The sequence below is a fragment of the Papaver somniferum genome, unplaced genomic scaffold (assembly GCF_003573695.1).
Source record: "Papaver somniferum cultivar HN1 unplaced genomic scaffold, ASM357369v1 unplaced-scaffold_21, whole genome shotgun sequence".
NCBI classification, from domain to species: Eukaryota; Viridiplantae; Streptophyta; class Magnoliopsida; order Ranunculales; family Papaveraceae; genus Papaver; species Papaver somniferum.
This window is the reverse complement of record NW_020631041.1, coordinates 10,692,265-10,715,545: the sequence shown is the minus strand read 5'-3', so window position 1 is coordinate 10,715,545 and position 23,281 is coordinate 10,692,265. Positions and strand designations below refer to the sequence as shown.

Here is a 23,281-nt window from a genome sequence, read left to right as displayed (position 1 = left end):
AAAAAAAAAAAAAAACCTAAAAAAAATAAATCTATATACAAGTCCGCGTCGGCGGCGCCATTTGATTCGTTTTGTTACTTGAGTTTATTCTTCTCATTGTCTTTATTCTTTCAAATTTTTTTTTTTCGTGCGGTTACTAAGAGTTCGTTGCTCGGACTTGAAAAGATTTAAAAACATAAAATATATACAAACATTTGTCACAGGATCAAGAGATATTGGGACTCAGGATTCCACCAATTCTTGTACTCATGCGAATCAACTATTAATTCTAGACAATTATAGCTTATAATGATAACAAATATCGACTCTTTTCTTTGCCAAAAATAGATTTTGTAAAGTATTAGATGTATATCATAAGAATGATGCATCAAGAGTTTCTAGACTAAGCATACATCATCAGATAAAATCACAAATAATCAAGAAAAATCATAAATCAACTCATAATAGTGCAAATAGTCATAAAAGAATTAAATAGAATTACTCATACATAAAGAATGGTTTCCTCCGTCATCCCAGTATTGGGGTTTAGCTACTCATAATAATCATGTTCTCAAAATACATACTTGATGCTCAAAATATGATTAAAAGAGTGAAAAATATAAAACAGTGGTTCTGTGACCCACAAAATACGTCCAGAAAGAAACGATACCAGTAAGCTGCAGTAAAACAACGACACCCCGTTGCTGCTGTTGACGCTGCAGAAAATAAGACTGCTCTGAGCAGTCCGTTCTTCGTGTTCTTCAAGGTCCTCTAATGGCAGCAGCAGCAGCAGGTGGGAATTGTTGTTAATCCTTCTTCTTCGCTCCTCTGCGTCCCAATTCTCTCCTCAGGGTTTCCAAAAAACTTCTATGACTTAAACCCAAATATTTATAGGCTTTAAATCACCTTGAAACTCGATCAAACCCCTTGGAAATCTCCATTATTCTTTACGGGTTGTTTGAAGAATAATCCTCTTCTTGTTGTGTTCCAGGCTGTTTTTAGCTATTCTCTCGACTCAAATATCTTCTAGGACTTGGACTCAACTGTTTTGAAGTATATTCCACGCAAGAATCTCTCCCAAATCTTTCAAACCAATTCAAAACCCTAAACAGGGACTGTGTGCACTGTCTTGACTTTGTGTGGATTTTCTGACTTATCCAGCCCAATTAGATGGGTCTAATCGCTTCTAACAGGTCCCTTATGTCTTGTAGAGTCCGCGGGTACCAAATTTGCCCAATGAATCGCCTCCTAGGTCGCTCAAATCCTTGATCCAAAACTGTTGACGCTGCTGCCTTTTTTCCCGCCAAAATCCAGTTTTGAAACTTTGAAGATGACCTCCCCCTATCCAGTTCCGGTGTCCCTTTAGCAATATTTCTGGGATGTTTTCCGTACTTTTTCGGGGTTCCTCCGGGGTACTTTCGAGGTGTCTCCAACATACTTCTGGGCGCTTCTGGTACGTTATCTACGGAGGTCCAAATGCCACATTTTTAGCCATTTTCGCCGCAAAACCTTATTTTTCCAAAAACACCTACAAATAAATAAAATAACCAAATAAATACAAAATCGAGCACTAACACTATATACAATTGAGATATATTAGACACATAAATGCGTGTATCAATCACCAAGAGATAGTTTTTAGGCTAAGAACCGAATTCTAAGTCAAGCTAGCTATCCGGATTTACGAGAATTGTGAATGTTCACCCAATGAGTTGGTGATATTTCAGTTTACCCGCGTTATACATCGATGGCTGCACCCTCCTTGCTTATTACAAGACTATTTACAACAAAAAGATGACTATTTACATGACTCTTATTTACATTGATTACTCTCTTTTATTTTTGGAACAAGAGAGAACTATTGTCTTTAACATACCAAAACATGAAATAAATAAATACTTGATTATTATTTTTTTTTTGATATTTTTTTTTTTGAATTTTTTTTTTTTTAAGAAATAACTTTGATCTTTACAACATAGTGACACTTTTGATACATGAACAAAAAGAAAAACATAATTACATGACTCTTAGCAAGAGGTGGCCCTTATCGAATGCATCCGATCAAATTCTATGGTTGCTTTTCTTAACGTATCCTCCAACTTCTATCCCAGCCAACCAAAGAACAAGCTAGTCAAGTCTCATTCAGTATTCTAAAGTGATTGGCAATCTAACTTCCTATCAAACACCTTGAAGATCGAGGCTATACATGTATTGGTAGATCGTGCGCGTGCAAGTTTCTTATCACATGTGAATTGTGCTAGAATCAGGGCGCCTAAATATCTAGACTAAGAATCCTTATGTTTACATACATGCACAAGAGTCAACATTTCAAGGTAAATGAGCTCCATTTTTATGTTTTTTTTAATTTTTTTTTCTTTCAATTTTTCAATTTTTTCAAAAAGAATTCAAAAAGAAGGAGTTCTTGTTTTCAATTATGGCATGTGATCGTGGTATCTACTCTATACCCCCAAACCTAAACTAAACATTGTCCTCAATGTTTCAAAAGATGTAAAGAATTATAATACAACATATGGAGAGGATTATGCTGAGTAGAGAAAAAGGAAAGAGAATACTCGATTTCGGCGAAAGCAAGATTAGAACTCCGTTATTCAAGGCAAAAATCCAACATTTTTTTAGCCGAGATCATATTGGATTAGCACTATATATACAAAAGAAACAAAAGATTTAACTAAGAAACTATCTACTAGATTTTATACAAGAAAATTTGGTTTTTAATGGGATTGGACTTTTTGGGAAAAATTTGGTTTTGTCGGGAGACATTTGGTTTTGATGGGAAAAAGAAAAATTTTGGTTTTTAGGGAAACATTTGGAGCTTTGGTTTTTATGGGAGAAAAATATTTGGTTTTTAATGGGATAAGGAGACCAAGCCCACTGTTGGGTTTTGCGAAGCCCAGCTACGTTTTTGAAAAACAGGCCCACTGCTGGTGAGTAAAGCTCACTGTTGGTTTTTGGAATTTTGAAATTTTGGCCCACTCGAACTTTGGTTCAGGCCCACAGTTCAGAAACAAGCCCAGGTAACAATTTGAAATTTGGGCTCTTAAATAGCCAAAGGTCGAGGCCCAACTGGGATTTGAAAACGTTTTCTGTTTTTGGGTCAAGCCCACAGTGTAAATGTTTAGTTTTCAAATGGATGTTAAGCCCACAGTCCCAGAAATTTAGTTGGGCTGTGGCTAGCTACTAACTAAAATATGAGGCCCAACTGGGCTTTCAAAAGTTCAGTTTTCTTTAATTAAAACAACAGGCCCAAATCAATCTAAAACCACAAGCCCACAAGAAATTAAACAAACAAGCCCACAAGAAATTAATTACAAACCCAACAGAAAATATAAGCCCAAATGTTGGGTTTAATATTACAAGCCCACAAGAAAAATGGAAGCCCACAGTTTGGGTTCTCTTAATGGGTTTAGGCTTACTTGCTTAAGCACAGCCCAGCTGTTCAGTTTGGTTGCAAAAGCCCAGTTGGGCTTTGGATCATCCTAAGCTTGTGTAGCCCAGTTGTGTTTTGGTCTAGTTACAGCAGCAACATACAACAACACAAGATCAACTCAGCAACAGTAATATGCTTGGCCTGGCAGGAAACAGCAGCAACACCAGGTCAGTTTGTGGCAAGGTCACAGCAACAACAGCAGGGGCAACAACTTCAGCAACAGCAGCTCTGCTGCAGCACCACAGGTAACAGCAGCAGCACCATTTGGGCTTCACAGCAGCACAACATCACCAGAGGTTTGTTCTCAGCCTCACAGAAAGTCACAATACTTGGTCACTCAACAAAAATGTCAAGGACAGCAAAGAAAGGCAGTGAACAAGAATTGTAATGCAAGATTGACTGCAAGAATGTAAAGATGACTAAGATGCTGAGATGATCCAATCTGATGGCTAGAAAGGGAAACAGGTATGGATATAGGAAATGGATTTGGGTGAGGGTTTTTGGGCCTTGGGTATGCCAAGCTCATATCTTCTTTAAGAACAATTCTCCCTCTTCAAGCCCACTTCTAGCCTTTTGGTCTTGCACACAACATTCTTCGCGGCTTCCTTGTGTGATTCCTCTTGGCTTCCATCACTTTTCTGCTCTTTTTCGCTCCGCAATTCATCCAAACTTTATTTGGTACCTAAAAATGCAAAATTAATTAATAAAAATATTTATTCTTGAAAACAATGAAAATACAGAATATGGGTTAAAATGGAGAATTATGGCACAAAAGATGAGTTAATTGCCAAGAAAAATATATATAAATATGCACTTTTTAGCACTCATCAACTAGACAGATAATGGCTCATTTGAAACCTTACAGATCATAGAAAAATATCACGTGTAAGAATCCATAAAATATTTCAGGCCGATTTTACGATAACAAAGCGTGTACAGCTGTCTAAGCTTTTCTTTAAAAATTCGATTTTTCCCTTTAGACCTTCAATTCCAGTCGGAACTAGACAAATAATGGCTCATTTGAGACCTTACAGATCATAGAAAAATATCACGTGTAAGAATCTATAAAATATTTCAGGCCGATTTTACGATAACAAAGCGTGTACAGTTGTCTAGGCTTTTCTTTAAAAATTCGATTTTGCTCTTTAGACCTTCAATCTAGTCAGAACTAGACAGAGAATGGCTCATTTGAAACCTTACATATCATAGAACAGTATCACGTGTAAGAATCCATAAAATATTTTAGGTCGATTTTACGATAACAAAGCGTGTATAGCAGTCTAAGCTTTTCTTTAAAAATTCGGTTTTGTTCTTTAGACCTTCAATTTCAGTCGGAACTAGTCAAATAATGGCTCATTTGAGACCTTACAGATCATAGAAAAATATCACGTGTAAGAATCCATAAAATATTTCAGGCCGATTTTACGATAACAAAGCGTGTACAGCTGTCTAGGCTTTTCTTTAAAAATTCGGTTTTCCTCTTTAGGCCTTCAATTCCAGTCGAAACTAGACAAATAATGGCTCATTTGAAACCTTACATATCATAGAAAAATATCACGTGTAAGAACCCATAACAAAGCGTGTACATCTGTCTAGGGTTTTCTTTAAAAATTCGGTTTTTGCTATTTATACCTTCAATTCATGTCAAAACTGGACTGATAATAGAAAAATATCACGTGTAAGTATCCATAAAATATTTCAGGGCGATTTTACGATAACAAAGCGTGTACAACTGCCTAGGTTTTTCATTAAAAATTCGGTATTGCTCTTTAGACCTTCAATTCAGTCAGAACTAGACAGATAATGGCTAATTTGAAACCTTACAGATAATAGAACAATATCACGTGTAAGAATACATAAAATATTTTAGGCCGATTTTACGAAAACAAAGCGTGTACAGCTGTCTAGGCTTTTCCTTAAAAATTCAGTTTGGCTCTTTAGACCTTCAATTCCAGTCAGAACTAGAAAAATAATGGCTCATTTTAAACCTTACAGATCATAGAACAATATCACGTGTAAGAATCCATAAAATGTTTCAGGGCGATTTTACTATAACAAAGCGTGTACAGCTGTCTAGGCTTTTCCTTAAAAATTCAGTTTTGCTCTTTAGAATTCAATTCCAGTCAGAACTAGAAAAATAAAGCCTCATTTTAAACCTTACAAGTCATAGAACAATATCAAGTCTAAGAATCCATAAAATATTTCAGGCCGATTTTACGATAACAAAGCGTGTACTGCTGTCTAGGCTTTTCTTTGAAAATTCGGTTTTGCTGTTTAGACCTTCAAATCTAGTCGGAACTAGACAAATAATGTCTCATTTGGCCCCTTACAAATCATAGAAAAATATCACGTGTAAGAATCCATAAAATATTTCAGGCCGATTTTACGATAACAAAGCGTGTACAACTGTCTAGGCCTTTCTTTATAAATTCGATTTTCTCTTTAGACCTTTAATTCCAGTCAGAACTAGACAAATAATGACTCATCTAAAACCTTACATATCATAGAAAAATATCACGTGTAAGAATCCATAAAATATTTCAGGCTGATTTTACCATAACAAAGCGTGTACAGTTGTCTAGGTTTTTCTTTAAAAATTCGGTTTTGCTCTTTAGACCTTCAATTCCAGTCAGAACTAGACAAATAATGGCTCATTTGAGACCTTACAGATCATAGAAAAATACCACGTGTAAAAATCCATAAAATATTTCAGGCCATTTTTACGATAACAAAGCGTGTACAGTTGTCTAGGCTTTTCTTTAAAAATTCGATTTTGCTCTTTAGACCTTCAATTCCAGTCAGAACTAGATAAATAACGGAGTAAAAAGATGTCTAACCGGCTGGTTGCTTTTTATAGTTATAGACATGAATTACCAAACGGTGGGCGGGTGGCTGGGTGCCTTTCTCTGTGGCATTACTAATCGAATCTTTGGGCTTTCTCATCATGGGGCTCACCTAATGAATAAAACGTCCCGGCTAGAGCATTTCACTCTAGCACACTCAAAATTAGGGCTGAGCATAAAAACCGTAACCGCGGTTTTTATCCGTATCCGTCCGTAAATTTACGGGTAAAAACCAATCCGCTAGAGTTATGGACCGGACACGGGTGCAATCTGAAATTCGCACGCGGTGCGGTTACGGTTGCGGGTGCAATCTTAAATCCGCGGATTAACCGCACCGTAGGAGATTTTTCAATCGCATATATACTACTACATTTACTTTTCTGAGGTAAATGTAGAATTCCATCCACATGCATTCAGAGAGGTAGAGGTAAAGTCTCCTCGACGAACTTCACAGGAAGCTTTTCATCCTCCGGTTCCCTGACCACCCATAAGAAATTGTAGTTGCAATTCTTTAATGCCCAACATATTTCTTCCATCTGATCTTCACTTAATGAAGCCAAACTTCCAAATGAAAGGTAAACAATTGATGCTACTTCTTTCGTGTCTAGCCACTTCATGTAAGCGTCGGAGTCCTGTGTAAAGAGATCAAGTCCGTAACTGTGGTTACTTTCGATACTGTTGTCTAGGTACATGGATGGTATAGTTGGGCCGATATCCATCATTCTCGTCGGTGATTGTTTTTCCAGCCAATTCATTACCTGCAAACAATATGCAGACTGAGTTCCGACGGTACTACATAATCTCAAGAAAATAACAACAAGATCAACAAACACCTTCAGGGGTGGTTCTAAGGTGACAAACAGCAGGTGCCAAAGAGAATATGCCTGAACTTCACATGTTCGAGGTGTCTCTTTCTCGCATTGACAACACACCTTGTGCAGTAAATTTGATTGAACACAAATAATCTCAAATCCGCGGTTAATCCGTAACCGGCCCGCAAAATCCGCTGATCCGCATAGGGAAAATCCGCGGATAATTGGGCCGGTCACGGTTTGAATTCCCAAATCCGCAACTTTGACGGTTTAGTTGCGGGTCACCCCTACTCAAAACCTTACTACCCAAATGAAAAAACCCCTTTCTGAACCTAAATCTCAGTCTTCAATCTCCGCAACTCCATCTCCACCGTCTTCCGCTAATCAGCACCACCACCTATCTCTGCAAATCCATCTTCACTGTCTAACTCTGAACTCAAAAGTCAAAATTCTTCTGAAGAAATTGTGCCCTAAATTGAAGAAATCGTCGCCACCGATTGAAGAAACGATCTGATTTCTGAAGCAAAGAAAATCCAAGGTTTATTTCTTTCTCGTGATTTATTTGTGATTTTCATCATTATTTTGCTATTCTTCTAAGATTTTAGCAGATTTTGTCTTCTTATTCTAGGGTTTTCATAGTATAACAAAACCTCCATCCTACGTTTTCTGCCTAATTTTTCTTCGATCAGGTGGTAGATTACTAATCGCCCGTGTCATTTTTCCTATAGAACTTCTTGAAAACCAAATGATTTTAAATTCTGCGATAAAAATCTTAGCCCACAAAACCACTTCTTATTCCGCTTCTTATAATCCAGTTTGTACTTATAGCTGGTGTTAGGGTGATGCTTAGTGAATTGCATTGTCGATTTTGGTTTGAATTTTATATTTTCTGGGGGAATTAGGGTTTGATGGTTGTTAGACAATTTCTTACTACTCGTGTTTGATCTTTAGGTGGTTAGTTGTGATACATTTTTTCATTTTGTTAATGATATGGTTTGGACAGGATAAATGGAGGAGTATGATGTAGCTGCAACTGGTGAGGGTTTTAGGCCGGAAATTAAGGCACCAGCAGCAACCATAGAATCCATCTTTCAATCTCCTTCATCCCCTAAAACTGCTGAGGAGGCAAAAAATACAGTAAAGCTTAGGATCTTACAGTAAACACGCCAGATGGGAAGCCTCCACTTAGTAGGTGTTAACTATTTCACAGAGAAGTAAGAAGATTATGAATGTGTTTTTGTTCACTTCTCTGCTGTTTTGGTGAATTGTAGTTCTAAGCATGTAGTTATCCTTACTTCTTTAAACTTGGTATGGACCTAGCTGATACTTTTTACTTAAGTAGTGGGTTGGGTACACACATGTACTCAGATGCCCTTTGTAAACTTCCTTAAATGAGGCATATGTTGTTTTATCGTTTAACCCTAACTAATTTCCTCATTTCCCTATCAATTCTTCCTCCTCTTTCTTCATTTTCATCTGATTTCTACAATTTCTCATTTTCATTTTAGATCCATGGGAGCATGTACTGGGAGTGGGACTTGGAGCTGTATTCGTAAATCAGTTGGTCAAATGGGATGCTCAGCTTCAAGTTGATCTTCACAAGATGCTCGACGAAGCTAAGGCTGCAAATGAACGTCACTACTTTGGTATTGTTCTCTTTTTCATTTTATTTTAGTCTCCAATCAATTTTGCACTCTTAATCTGTTTATGTCTTTTCACTAGTTAGCTATTTTCCTGAATGATAGATCAGTTGTGTCATGAAACAAAATGCCCTCAATAACTGCAGTTTTGCACTTGAAATACTTCAAATCTGTGTTAGCCTTCTTTTTAGATGTCTTTCAAGATTATCCCGCCTTGGTAGGCGCTGCTTCTTTTGTCCAAAGGAAGATTCTGAAAGTATTAGCAATTTGCATATGTACAGAATAGAGTTACCATTCAAGTCACTGGCTTTATCAACACTGAATGTTTTTGAGTTCGAATGAATAATAACTATAAAATAAGGTCCTTAGAAACACTCGAATGAATAATACAATAAAAAAACAAATAATTGATTTTAAAATAGTGAAGAAGATGTTGATTATCTGTGTTATTTAATTAATGAGAGAGTGCTCTCGTTTTAGGTAGACCTGGAACAGTTAACAGTGTAACTCTTAAAGCCATGGCCACATTGAAAGTCATGGAACTCAGACCTATGGAATTGGAGGAGGAGCTTGATGCACAAACCATACCTGAAATTCAGTGTAAATTTTTTGATAGACAAATAATGATTCTCTTGCAAACAAGAAATGCAACGTACCTGAAGTTCAGTGTAAAAAATTAAGATAGAACAACATTTTAGAAGAAGTTAGGTTGCTACATACCTTGGTTCATGCCAATTTTATAATAAGCATATAAGGGTCAAAAGAGCAGAGAATGCTTGGTTTCACTACGAAGGTTTCATAGATGTTGATAAGAAATGAAGTTGATACACTAACTCTAGTCCCCATTTTCCGGTTAAAAACTCATGAAACAGCAATAATTTAAAACTTAAAGATGTATATGGTGGATTAGAAGACGCATCAAATGTAAGTGTAATTATTTGGTTGAGTATGTGTGAAATAAAATGTAGCTGAACTTTCATATGTAAATCCAATATTATATTCATGTTCTTGACTCCCTTCAAAAGACCCCTCAAATCTTGTCTATGTGTAATCTTTTCACGAGGAATGTTTCCAAATTTAAGCAACCAACCAAAGGGATGGCATATCAAGATGTTGCTTATTTGTGAATTCCAGAACTAACTCTGTTCACATACTTACGCCTATATCACTCCTTTTTGGAGGCAAATGTTTCAATTCTGTGAAATTGACGGTTCACATAGTTTAGCCAGTAGAACGAATAAAGAGTTTGAGTCTGTTTCACATCAACTGTCCACATGTTTGTTGAAATTCTGATTAACTCACTCACTGTTTCAGAATTCTGATAAATTCTGAAATTAGTTTTAGTACTTAGTACTTGAACCTTGAAATTGAGCATTATGAGTTGAATTTTTTTTATATATGTTGTGAAAACAAGTTCCAGGAGGTTTTTGGAAACAAGTTTTATCATATCTATAAAAAACGCCACTTATAAGTGAAGCTTTTTTTTCACAATGGAACGATGTTTTCCCCTATGATTTATATTTATATAGTTTGATTTTTTCCTTTTGTTTTCTGTATAGTTGCAGAGTTTGTAATGGAAAATCCTAACTCTTAAAACTATTTCCTGTTGAGGCATGAGGATGCCACAGTAAAACTTATTGATTTTGGTCTTTCTGGCTTTGTTAGACCTGATATTGCCTTTTATATTGTTGATTGTGTTGTTGCTATCATGTTATCTTTCTCCCTGGACCAACATAATTTTCAATGTGGGCTTGTTGTGTTCCTCAAACTTTAGTGATCTTCATCTTAGCACCGTAGTATATGTCTTAGGATTTTGGATTTTCAATGTGGTATTTACTGGTTATATTAAGAGTTTGCGTTTGTTTAATTTACTTAAGCGATCTTATTGCAATTACTGCTTGAGAAGAGAACATTCTAAACTAGCTTCTAGTCAGAGAGCATGCCTTTTGACTCTGTCGACTGAGTAGATAGAGGCAATGGTTTGGAAAGCATGTTTGCATATCATGTGTTCACTGCAGAGTTAACACTCAATGATTCAATTATATTATAATCTAAGTAAACTCTTACTGTCTTTGTTGTGTGCTTTTCCCCTCAGAGATGCTGATATTACAGTGGGAGAAGTTATCAGTGGGAGAAGATAAAGAGTTGATGAATATCATTCTTGCCTGTCATGGAGAAAATACAGGAGATGAAAGGGAACCTGGTACAAAATGTTGCTGTGTGGAAGACGTTGGATTTGTTAAATGACAATGCTTTTAGCCATTTAATGGAGGTCAGTTGTCTGTTTCTTTGAGTACAAAAACATTTGTATTTTTATGTACTTTACGATTCCAACCTCTCTATGGTTTGACGTGTCGGATAGTTGAAAATTTCTGCTGTAAAAGAGGTGATCACATTGTCAACTGCTAAAAATTGTAAACTATCATAACAGATTGCCAAAAGAGTAAAACCATGGTCTCTCGATGCCCTACTATGTTTAATTTTACAGTTCTACAGTCTCACTTTCAGTTATCTTGATTCATTGTGCTAGATTCTTTTTTATTTAGGCGAGAATTATAAATATCATGATTACAGAAGGATCACACTTGACTTTCGGTAGTAGTTAGGTTAAATATCATATATGTCTTCCAGTGAACAATTGGAGCTTGTAATCTTAACATTGGGTTTAATAATGATGCAGACAAGGAGGCGAGTCTTGATTAAGCTTTTAATTGAATCTCCTGGTCCAAGGTCTCCCGGCACAAAAGTTTCCAGGTACAAAGGTCTCCAGAACAGAGGTCTCCAGGACAGAGGCTTCGGTCTCTGTGCCTGGTGGGCCGCTGCGCCCTGTCAGGCCGATTTGCCTGGTTGGCCGCTGCGTCCTGGCGGGCCGATGTGCCTGGTGTGCCGTTGGCCGGGTTGGCCAATGCGTCAGGTGGTTAGCTGGGAAATAGAGCTGCAATATGTGAGCAGTTTTGTCCAGGACAGGTATTGACATGCAACTGGTTTAACCGATTAAGGTCGTAAAGTGTGTATGAATATGTAATTTCAAAACCATACAGACCAACTTTGTCCTTGGCATAATTCGTCATTTTTATTTTCCCCGCAGTGGACCTACTCGTGTGAGTTAAACAAGCATCAGAGTGCAATTTTGTACTTGGCTTCATGGTTGTCTCCTGAAGATTTCACTGCGAAGGTCATTTTTTTTTCCAACTACCCTCGTATTCTATGATTCTTTGTTAGCAAAGATCACCTCTCTTTTTACCTGTCTCTGTTCTTGTCCTGTGTTTATCTATTTTAATATACTGTTGATGGTTCTGAGGCTTCCTTCTTTTTTCACAGATATTGCCAACTTTAGTGAAACTATCTGCCTCGAATGACCGACTATTAGAGTTGGCCTTCTGCAACATATCGATCAGTATGGAGAGTCATTATCTTCTCAAGTTGTAGATGAACAAGTGCGTGGTTAATTTTAACTTTATTAGCAAAAGGGAAACTCTTCATCTGGAGCGGGAATTAATTTGATAGTTACATGTTAATGTTGCTTTCCATTAGGTTTATTCTCACGTTGCCACTGGGTTTTCTGATACACCTGTTATTCTTCGGGAACTGGCACTAAAGTCAATTCTCAGCTTGGCACCCTAGGTATGGACAATCTACTTTTTTTTTGTTGGCATGAGGTAGCGCAATACTAGTCTTATATCTGATGGTATGGTTGAACTATAGAGGTGCTGCCTAGGTTTAAGGGTTATTAACTGAAATCTGCTAAACCTTTCACCGAGTTTAGTACACTTAACAATTTCTTATAGTCCTACTTATAGTCGAGTGCAAATTTGATACTTTATGCAGCTGTCTCTGCGAACTATTGCGGGATCTTTGCTGAAGTATCTTTTGAAGTTTCAAGTAAACTACTAACTCATTATAGATGTGATATGATAAGCTAAGTTTGCTTCCTCTTGGTATATCTTAGGTTTGTCTTTGTTGTAGCTTACATTTTGTTAGTCGTACAGGTGGATGAAGAAGCGGCTGTTAGGACAAACACAATTCTGTTTGGGAACATTGCCAGCTATCTTAATGATGGGGTCAGTTTCTCGATGCCCAAATTTGTTTTATTTTCGCAATTCTACAGTATCACTTTCACGTATCTTGATTCATTGTGCTAGTTTCTTTTTTTATTTAGGCGAGAATTATAAATATCATCGTCATGGGAGTATCACAATAGACTTCCAGTAGTAGTTAGGTTGAATGTCATATATGTCTTCCAGTGAACATTTGGAGCTTGTAATCTTAACAATGGGTTTAATAATGATGCAGATAAGGAGGTGGGTCTTGATTAAGCTTTGATTGAATCTCCTGGTCGAAGGTCTCTCGGCACAAAGGCCTCCAGGTACATAGGTCTCCAGAACAGAGGTCTCCAGGTACAAAGTTCTCCAGAACAGTGGTCTCCAGGACAGAGGCTTCAGTCTCTGTGCCCTGGCGGGCCGCTGCTCCCTGGCGGGCCGACGTGCCTGTTGGGCCGGGTTGGCCGATGTATCAGGTGGTTAGCTGCGAAATAGAGCTGCAATATGTGAGCAATTTTGTCCAGGACAGGTATTGACATGCAACTGGTTTAACCGGTTAAGCTCTTAAAGTGTGTATGAATATGTAATTTCAAAACTGTACATACCAACTTTGTCCTTGGCATAATTCGTCATTTTTATTTCCTCCGCAGTGGACCTACTCGTGCGAGTTAAACAAGCACCAGAGTTCAAGGATAATGAAGGGCAAGTGCTAGTAGCCAGCCGGGGTATTTCAGCCCTGGTAAGTTCCTTTTTCCTTTTTTTTTTCCTATATTCTATCTTTACAGTTTAATTTGGAAATTTGTGGAAAACAAAAAGTAACCTCTATTTTACTTTGTGCGAGGCCAACAAAAGCAACAATGATCAATTTCAATTAAGGGCAATCAAAACAAATCAAGTATAGAACCGCCAGTGATGGAAGAAATTCCTCAAATGCAGGTATGGTATAGCTTGATGAGCTTTTTGTATGAGAGTTCTTTATTTTTACATGTTGGGATTTAAAGTTCATATTAAGGCTAGGTGCTGTCAAGTTTAATATGTACAACTATTTTTTAGGTGCTATAATACGCTTAGGTATAACTTACGTCAACGACTTAGGTGACTGTATATCTTTAGAAACTCGAAATTGACATGGAAGTAAATGAAGACCCTCATATGTGATATAATAAGAAATGATTGCAATTCTATATTATGACTAGAAAGTAGCAAATCAAAATCAAAATCTAGTCCATATGCGGAAGAGAGGGATAATTCACACGGAACATGATCCCTTGATTGATAGATTCGAACAAGGAACCACTTGAGCTGCTGCTGGTTCGTGATGATTTTTATTAGTAAAAAGTAAAAGTAAATACAAAAAAACAGTGAAGGATTTGAGATGCGAGGTAAAAACCTTGAGAGGGAGAATATGAACCACACAATTCACAGTAACAGATAAAAGGAAAAAGAAATGGCGCGGTTTTGCCTTTTATGGCTAAAACCCCAATTCGATCTCAGAATTTGATCATACCAAAAAAGGATAATTTTTTTTTTGGCCTCTGGTTATTAGAAATTAGAATTTAATGGAAGAAATTATGATCCATAGAGAGTTAGACAAGGAAGAGAAAAGAGGAGGAGAGGAAGCTCAGCTTAGATTTCAAATTCACACTCTACTTCTTCATTATTCTCTGTATGTATCTCATTTCCCCCCAATTGTATAATTAAGCTTCCATTATTAGTATAAAAGATGGAAATTCATTATGTTGTTTTGTTATTTGATCCGTTTTCCTAATATGGGTTTGGATTAGATTCATCAATTAGGTTCTGCTTCAATAAAAAATCAATTAGGTTCTTGTTGGGGATTTTTTTTTTGTGAAACCCTAGCTGCAATTTTAGATCTTTGTAGTATAAAACACTACTTGTTGTTTGTAATATTTCTCTTTGTTTCGTGATTCTTGTAGTTTGTGATTAAAAGTAAGTAATTTTCTGTTTCCTGTAGAGATAGACATGACAAACAAGGGGAATTATAAGAGAAACAAGAAGAAGAGGGCAAAATTAATGAAAGATAAGGCAAGGGGGTATGTATAAATCTCTCTTCATACTATTATTTGACCTCAATTTCGTCACCGTAATATTTATTTGGACATCAGTTACTTGTTGTTGCAGACATACATGACCAGCAGCCTAAGTTCTGTATTGTATGATTGTATCGTTTGATTGTATTACACGAGGTGTCTGCGCTTTTCAATGTGGTGAGCCAACAATTCGAAGCCAAATGTTTGATTGGTTGTTGGTCACATCTCTAGTCTCATATTTATTAGTTGTGGTATGTTCTGCTCCCATTCAAAATTAATGATGATATAATCTTAGATTTCATCCGACCTTCTAGAACATGAGCTAGTAGGTAAAACTGACATGAATTTGCGCTGAACAGAATAAAAAAAACTAATTCATTTTGCCAATATGAAATTACGCAAAGATAGACTAAAGTTTTCTGAATTACTTGTGTCAGTCTGTTAACAAAACTTTTCTTCGGTTTTGCTTTTCGAGATTAAAGTTTGCATACACTTAGGAGGTGTGAAAGTTCTCATTCTTCTGCACATGATAACCGTCGCCAGAGATCAAGGTCTCCTCGAGCTTGCAGTGGTCTTGTGGTATGACATACATCGTTATTACTTTTGTAAAACTTTTGTTATTTACACTGAAATGCATATCAATTGGATTTCCGTTTTTTCACTTGTTGTAGACTCCAACTTCTACCATTGTGGTGAAGGGCTTGCCAAAAGAGGCTACAGAGGAAATGATTCATCGGATCCTAGTAACATCTATAAACTTCCAACTCTGAGTTTTCTTCTCTTATTTTTGACTTGACTCGTTTGAATTTGGTATTCTGCTTTTTTACCTATGCTTATAGGAATCTGTCTGTGTTTATTCTCTAAAAGTACATGTTTTTGTTTTGATTTTTAATTGGCTTTTAATTTTAGGCAGAGTGGAGGCCCCTTCCCAATATCCGAGTGATGCCGAAAAAGAATACTACTTTCTGCCGTGGAATCGCATTCGTTGATTTTCCGTCTGTGGTAGCGGCTCGGAAATTGATGGATGAAATTGGAGACCGCGGCCTTGATGTCAATGGGCGTAAGCTGTCTTTTGATTACAGGTACATGTTCAAACTAATAAAGAATATGTGGTCTGCCTGGAACTTGATCTCTCTCCCTATGTTCATTTGCACTGTCAATTTCTCGAATGACCTAAGAATGTGTTATATACACTGTCCGCAGACTAGGTAAATCAAAATTGGCTAACGAAGTTCCGATTGTAAATGCTGGAATCGGTAAATCAGAAGTGGCCGGAGAACACGAAGATGAAAATGATAGTGAAGATGATGAAGAAGATTGTGATTATGTAGATGAAGTGGCCTCGAAAAGGCTACCAGATTCTTGGGACCCTGAAGAAATACATATGCTAAGGGTCAGTTTGAGTTTCTTATACTTGTTTCTGGCGGGATATGCTTATAACAAAACTCAAAAACTGTCCTAATTTCCCAATTGTGCAGGAAGCCTTTCATTATCTTGTAAAAGATGATAAGAAGAAACCATGGAAGGAAATGTTGGAATATGGACATGATGTCTTCCATGCTGGTCGTACCAATGAGGATCTAAGGTCAAAGTGGAAGTATATGGTGAATCACGGCCAATGGAAGGACGTTTTTTTTGTTTTTTTCCTCATTTAAATGGAATCTAATCTAAACGACAGAATTGGCACAACAATCACCTTCTCAAAATCCATTGTCCTTGAAATCACATTGAGCATCAGCATCTAAAGGTTCATTCTTAGCTAGCTAATTGAGTTGAGGCAGCTGCTAAGAACTTCTTCGCGCAATAGCTGACTCCATTCGAAGTTGGGCTTCACATAATCTGCATCTGAAGGTATCTGGAAGTGTGGTGCTTAACAATCTTCAAATTCTGCAGTAGTACATCTGTAACATCTCACAGGCCAAAGACACATAGGTTTGGTGCGCCCAGTAAAAGACCCACCCAAGGTAATTGAAGCTGGAATTCAAATTCAAATTCAAATTTACTGTCTGTAATTTGTGACCAAGTGTTAATATTTAAAAATACAACAACAACTAGCACAATCCGCATGACCAAAAAGAAGCCAACAAAAGGAAGACACATGTCCAAATTTTTGAAATTCAAAAATTGGCGGGAAAATTCGTACAGGTAGTAACATTTGACTTTGACCATTCTTTTAATAATAATAACCTTACTTTACTCTTTTTCTTCTCTGGTTGTCTTTGTTTTGCAGGAGAGATAGATAGATAGAATAGATGAAGCTCATGGAAACTCTGATTATTTTGAATCTTAGGTGATCTCATCTCATCCCTTCTTATCCTTATCTCTTATTCTCTTTATTCCCCCATCTTATTTCAGATCTGGTTGTTTCTCTTTTGGTTTTATCTCACAGGGGTTGCTGCTGGAGAGGAAGGAACTTGGAAGCCATGATATAGCAAACCCCCCTTAGATCTAGCTACTTTCAGATTTTGGTGACTACTTTATCCTTTTGCCTCTTCTCCAAATGTTTGTTTTCTTTCTTGTTCACTAAATATGGAGTTTTTTAGGGTTTTGAGTATCAAGAATATGAATGCATGATGAAACAGTTCACTAAAATGTGTTTTGTAGAGTATTTCCTTACTTTTAGCTTGATTTGGACTGTTTTCTTAGATAACTTCACTTGTTAATTTAAGATGTGTGTTTTGTAATTTTTTGCTTGATTTTCATTGAATATTTGATTTTTTAGACGATTTAACATATTATTAGTTCCGAAGATTGTAAATCTGAACCCCCAAAGTAATCAATTGAATTTGTGTTAAATGCATCTTCACTTGTGATTTTCCCGTGTTGTGAATTTGTTAATACTGTGGTGTTGTGTTTGTCATGGCTCTTTATTTTTCTTTCCTTGTTCAATTGTTCAGATGTCTTGAGTCTAATGGTTAAATTTACACCTATTATACATATACAATGCTATTTACTAGCTAGAACCACCATCTTTGATGCTGTAGTTGTGGTCATCTTTCTTTTTCGTGCAATAAACATTGATTAGAGTTTTTTCTTAGTCTTACAAAAAATGGTAGACTGTTTTGTTTCTATCTTTTCTATATTGAGTATAAGAAATAGGATTGCACGTTACACCTGTTAATTAACATGTCTCTCGTACTAGTTTATCAACTGAAATTTAATGTCTGTCATCCTGTATGTATTGAACTCTGCTTATGTATCTTTACAGAAAAAAGGCACTTCACCTATCAAAAAAAAAATGGCACTTAGTTCACAATTGGGTGCTGATGTTAACCATTAAGCACATGGTAGACCACCACTCAGTTTTATCGAATTAATAGGTGCACTGCTCAGTTTCGGAAACTGAACGGTGCAACGGCAGGCCACCATTTCGTTCCGTAGAATGAGTGTGCACTGCTCAGTCCCGGGTACTGAGCGGTGCAATGGCAGGTCACCGTCAGTTCCTAAAACTGAGAGGTCCAAAGCTATGTGTCTAATGGAGAACGTCACACTTAATGGAACTGATCAGCTTCCGGACAAATGAAACTATTGGAAAACAGGTAAATGAGCTTCTCTTTTCCTCCTTTTTTTTGTTTTTTTTTGTCGTTTTTCTTTCTTATTTTATTGAAATCGATGTTGGAAGTTTGGTACACAGCAAGGCAGTGATACTCCCTATGTAGTTCAGCTACAGCTGCTGGAACATAGCTAAGTCTGATTCTTGGGTAACGTTTCAATGAAAATAGCCCTATTTAGCTTTTGTTATATTGCTGACTTTGGTACTCTGCTAGTATATTTAGGTGCACATTCTTAACACTCTCAATGTATACTTAAATTGCCCTTATATTTGTAGAATCCCTGAGTTTCTTTTTTGCTTGGTACATGTCTATCATTTTTGTTCAAGGTTTCTGCCCCTTCTTCCGATGAGTGTCAGGTCGGTACATTTTTGCCTTAACAAAGATATTTGTTACTAACTTGTGTGTTGCTTTTGTTTTTTGCAGGTCTTGCCTTTGCATTCCTAACTCTAACTCTATGTTTATTAACACTTACAATCATGTTTATTATGTTTTGCATAAAATTGTTTCTAACTTGATCATTGGAGTATCTGTTTTTTTTTTTTGCAGGTCTCGCCTTTGTATTCCTAACTCTAACTCCATGTTTATTAACCCTAACTCTACTTTTATTATGTTTTGCATAAAATTGTTTCTACCTTGAGCGTTGGAGTATCTTTATAGATTTTTGCAGGTCTTGGCTTTGTACTCCTAACTCTTAACTCTACGTTTATTATGTTTTGCATAAAATTGTTTCTAACATGAGCCTTGGAGTATCTTTATTGTTTTTTGCAGGTCTTGGCTTTGTATTCCTAACTCTAACTCTATATTTATTATGTTTTGCATAAAATTGTTTCTAACTTTAGTGTTGGATTATCTTTATTGTTTTTTTTGCAGGTCTTGGCTTTGTATTCCTAACTCTAACTCTATATTTATTACGTTTTGCATAAAAATGTTTCTAACTTGAGTGTTAGAGTATCTTTATTGTTTAATGCAGGTCTTGGTTTTGTATTCCTAACTCTAACTCTAACTTTAATGCAGGTCTTGGTTTTGTTTCTAACTTGAGTGTTGGAGTATCTTTATTGTTTTTTGCAGGTCTTGGTTTTGTATTCCTAACTCTAACTCTACGTTTATTATGTTTTGCATAAAATTGTTTCTAACTTGAGTGTTGGAGTATCTTTGTTGTTTTTTGCAGGTCTTGGCTTTGTATTCCTAACTCTAACTCTACGTTTATTATGTTTTGCATGAAATTGTTTCTGACTTGAGCCTTGGAGTATCTTTGTTGTTTTTTGCAGGTCTTGGCTTTGTATTCCTAATTCTAACTCTATGTTAATTAACCCTTAACTCTATGTTTATTATGTTTATCTTTGTTGTTTTTTGCAGGTCTTGGCTTTGTATTCCTAATTCTAACTCTATGTTAATTAACCCTTAACTCTAGTTTATTATGTTTTGCATAAAATTGTTTCTAACTTGAGCGTCGGAGTATCTTCCTTGTTTTTTTGCAGGTCTTGCCTTTGTATTCTTATGGCCAATTCAATTAGTAGAGTTGTTGAAACGGAATGCTGGTGCCTCGCGGGGAACGTCATCTGTTTGGCCTTTGATCAGTTTGCCTCTAGTGCATGTCTGACTTCAAAGGATTCAAATGAAGACAGATCAGTCCTGTGAATCATGTACTAATGAGATCCTCATCTTCCCTGAAGGAGGCTTCATTTTAACTCCAAAGGTACACTTCCAACTCTTATCTTCACTAAATTTCAAAACAAAAGTATGTGTAAATATTTTCCTGAGAAGAGTTTCAGAGTATCTTTCTCTGTTTGTGCAGGTCTTGTCTGCTTATTGGGTGGCCACTCGTTAGGGAGAACTTGTAATGTGGAATGCTGGTGCCTGGTAGAGATTGCCTGGCATTTGACCAGTCTGTTGTCAAGGTACGTTCAGACTTGTTTCTGGACTAGTCTATTGGTTTTATATTTAGTTGTATTGTTTCTTTAGTTTTCCCTTGTAAATAGGAATAGAAACAAGGTCACATCCAGTAGTGGGGAACTGATAAGTAAATTGCTATGGTAGGAGTGCACCAGTAGAGTTCTATGGTAAGCAGTGGCTTTTCCTGTATGTTTTTTCCTCAATGACCTTGGATTTGAGATGAAGATATGTTGGTTGGTGAAGGTGAAGATACTGTGATGATACAGTTTATGAGGACACTGTCCTCCTCTACCTGTCACAGATATGCTCACTATGCTATTTGTTTTTTAAGGAATGAACTTGTTGGCCAAAATTTATGGAGTACTTTGCTCTTGTTCGAGGCATTTTCAAATGTCTGCAATTCCTAATTATCTGATTCCATTGTTTTTTTATTAGGCTTTTTATGCAAAAGACGTGCCAGGAGATTTAGCAGGATGTGAAAAGTGCAATGATGCGGTGAGACTTGATAAGCCTGGTGGAGAGATGAAAATGAACAATCGGTGGTTCCAGAGGTTCTTTGCCTTGCGTAGTTTTTCCTGATGAAGCTCCGAGCAACATTGTGCAACGAGTCTGAAGGCAATGTCAAAGAGATGCAAACCTATTGGTAAAATTGAGGAGGATATATCCGCCACGAATTCTGTTGTGGTTCACTAGAAGCTTACATCATGCCTTTCTGCTGCAATCTCCTTGACTCCATCATCAATAGTGAATGAGAAAAAGATGGAATAGTGGTTGTAAATTCTGACTGAGGATGATGTTGTGTGGGGGACAATGGGTAGTGCCCGAAGATATGGTCCAAAAAATTGATGTTGAGGGGCTTCTCATGTGCAGGAGAAGGCAGGCTGGTTTTTAAGAATATGGACCGTTTTTGTAGAAGTTTTAGGATGTTTTTGAACAATGCTAAGTTTATTATTATGTAGTTATTGTCATTCTTTCTTTCTTGTAAAGATGTGATGTGATGCGAATATATGCAAGTTAAACATTTTGCTTGGAATTCAACACGGAGAATTGATCTAAAAAAGGGATTATCATTTTGCATTTTCTTTCTTATATCAGCGGATTGTGGTGCAAATTCTAGTTCATTTTGTTTCCTAACAATCCTAACCTAATCCCCTATTTTTGCAAGCTAAATGATTTATGCTGTGTGGTTTTTATAGCCTAAAATGGGGTTGAAAAGTTAAACATGTTTGGTGCAATATTGCATTGTTCAATAGTAGTTTTAGTGTGCCTGGATACGATGACGTGAAAGAGTGCAAACAATCACCTGAAGAAGACTAAGACTAACCAAAATGACAGAAATCATTCATAATTTCTGATGAAGATGAAGATCCCAATTAGAAACATATTTTCTAGAGGTTATCATCCTAATTCACCGTGATGAAAAACAAATTATCCCATGAGCTCAAAAGAACATTGTGATTTGGAAATGAACGTAAATTAGCTTCATTTGCGAACAATTGCTTCAAGCCTGTTTGGCAGTTTGATCTTCCGCATCAGTGTTTTGGTGCAGCATGTTCAACTGAATTTACGTTGTGCCCTCCTAAAACTCCAAAACCCATAGCTAGAACTTTTGCGTAATCTCTGAATCATTCAAGTACCTGAAAACATTTGAATTTTCAAGCTAAGTTAAAAAAGAACATCAAATAGAACTGATGCATGAAAATGCTAAAGTTATCAAAAACACAAAAAGGTAGGTTAATACCTCATCAGTACAGTTGGACCACCAGTCTCAATATCTTCTAGAATAGTTTTCCCAAATATTGGTTTTTTGCTTTTCAGACCTTAAATTCAGGTCAGATCTGGACGAATGATGGCTCATTAGAAAGCTTACAGATCATAGAACAATATCACATATAAAATTCCACAAAATATTTCGGTTCATTTTAATGGAAACAAAGCGTGAACCGCTACCTACGCTTTTCGGCAAAAATTGGTTTTTGCTTTTCAGACCTTAAATTCAGGTCAGAACTTGGCAAATGATGGCTCGTTAGAAAGATTACAGATCATAGAACAATATAACATATAAAAATCCACAAAATATCTCGGTTCATTTTAACGGAAACAAAGCGTGAACCGCTACCTACGCTTTTCGGCAAAAATTGGTTTTTGCTTTTCAGACCTTAAATTCAGGTCAGAACTGGACGAATGATGGCTCATTAGAAAGCTTACAGATCATAGAACAATTTCACATTTAAAAATCCACAAAATATTTCGGTTCATTTTAACGGAAACAAAGCGTAAACCGCTACCTACGCTTTTCGACAAAAATTGGTTTTTGCTTTTCAGACCTTAAATTCAGGTCAGAACTGGACGAATGATGGCTCATTCGAAAGCTTACAGATCATAGAACAATATCACATATAAAAATCCACAAAAATTTTCGGTTCATTTTAACGGAAACAAAGCGTGAACCGCTACATACGCTTTTCGGCAAAAATTGGTTTTTGCTTTTCAGACCTTAAATTCAGGTCAGAACTTGACAAATGATGGCTCGTTAGAAAGCTTACAGATCATAGAACAATATCACATATAAAAATCCAAAAAATATTTCGGTTCATTTTAACGGAAACAAAGCGTGAACCGCTACCTACGCTTTTCGGCAAAAATTGGTTTTTGCTTTTCAGACCTTAAATTCAGGTCGTAACTTGACAAATGATGGCTCGTTAGAAAGCTTACAGATCATAGAACGATATCACATATAAAAATCCACAAAATATTTCGGTTCATTTTAACGGAAACAAAGCGTGAACCGCTACCTACGCTTTTCGGCAAAAATTGGTTTTTTCTATTCAGACCTTAAATTCTGGTCAGAACTTGACAAATGATGGCTCGTTAGAAATCTTACAGATCATAGAACAATATCACATATAAAAATCCACAAAATATCTCGGTTCATTTTAACGGAAACAAAGCGTGAACCGCTACCTACGCTTTTCGGCAAAAATTGGTTTTTACTTTTCAGACCTTAAATTCAGGTCATAA

General features: G+C 36.6%; 2 long non-coding RNA genes across 11 annotated transcripts; both read left to right on the top strand.

Moving 5' to 3' along the window:
• Positions 1-7,378: 7,378 nt before the first annotated feature.
• On the top strand, positions 7,379-15,895 carry LOC113340199. 6 transcript variants are annotated; one of them, XR_003355376.1, is made up of 18 exons: positions 7,379-7,620; positions 8,086-8,270; positions 8,591-8,728; positions 10,818-10,994; positions 11,403-11,689; positions 11,811-11,897; positions 12,044-12,159; positions 12,257-12,346; positions 12,551-12,604; positions 12,712-12,783; positions 13,016-13,291; positions 13,413-13,501; positions 13,604-13,698; positions 14,738-14,816; positions 14,905-15,064; positions 15,296-15,392; positions 15,485-15,556; positions 15,723-15,895. It is a non-coding gene; the product is annotated as an uncharacterized LOC113340199 (long non-coding RNA). The 6 variants fall into 6 exon arrangements; XR_003355377.1 differs by having other exon boundaries at positions 8,086-8,274; XR_003355375.1 differs by having other exon boundaries at positions 8,086-8,296.
• A 570-nt stretch (positions 15,896-16,465) lies between these two features.
• On the top strand, positions 16,466-21,337 carry LOC113340200. 5 transcript variants are annotated; one of them, XR_003355385.1, is made up of 7 exons: positions 16,466-16,777; positions 16,869-16,958; positions 17,044-17,103; positions 17,203-17,281; positions 18,022-20,063; positions 20,163-20,265; positions 20,696-21,337. It is a non-coding gene; the product is annotated as an uncharacterized LOC113340200 (long non-coding RNA). The 5 variants fall into 5 exon arrangements; XR_003355383.1 differs by lacking the exon at positions 16,869-16,958; XR_003355384.1 differs by having other exon boundaries at positions 16,869-17,103.
• The last annotated feature ends 1,944 nt before the right edge of the window (positions 21,338-23,281 follow it).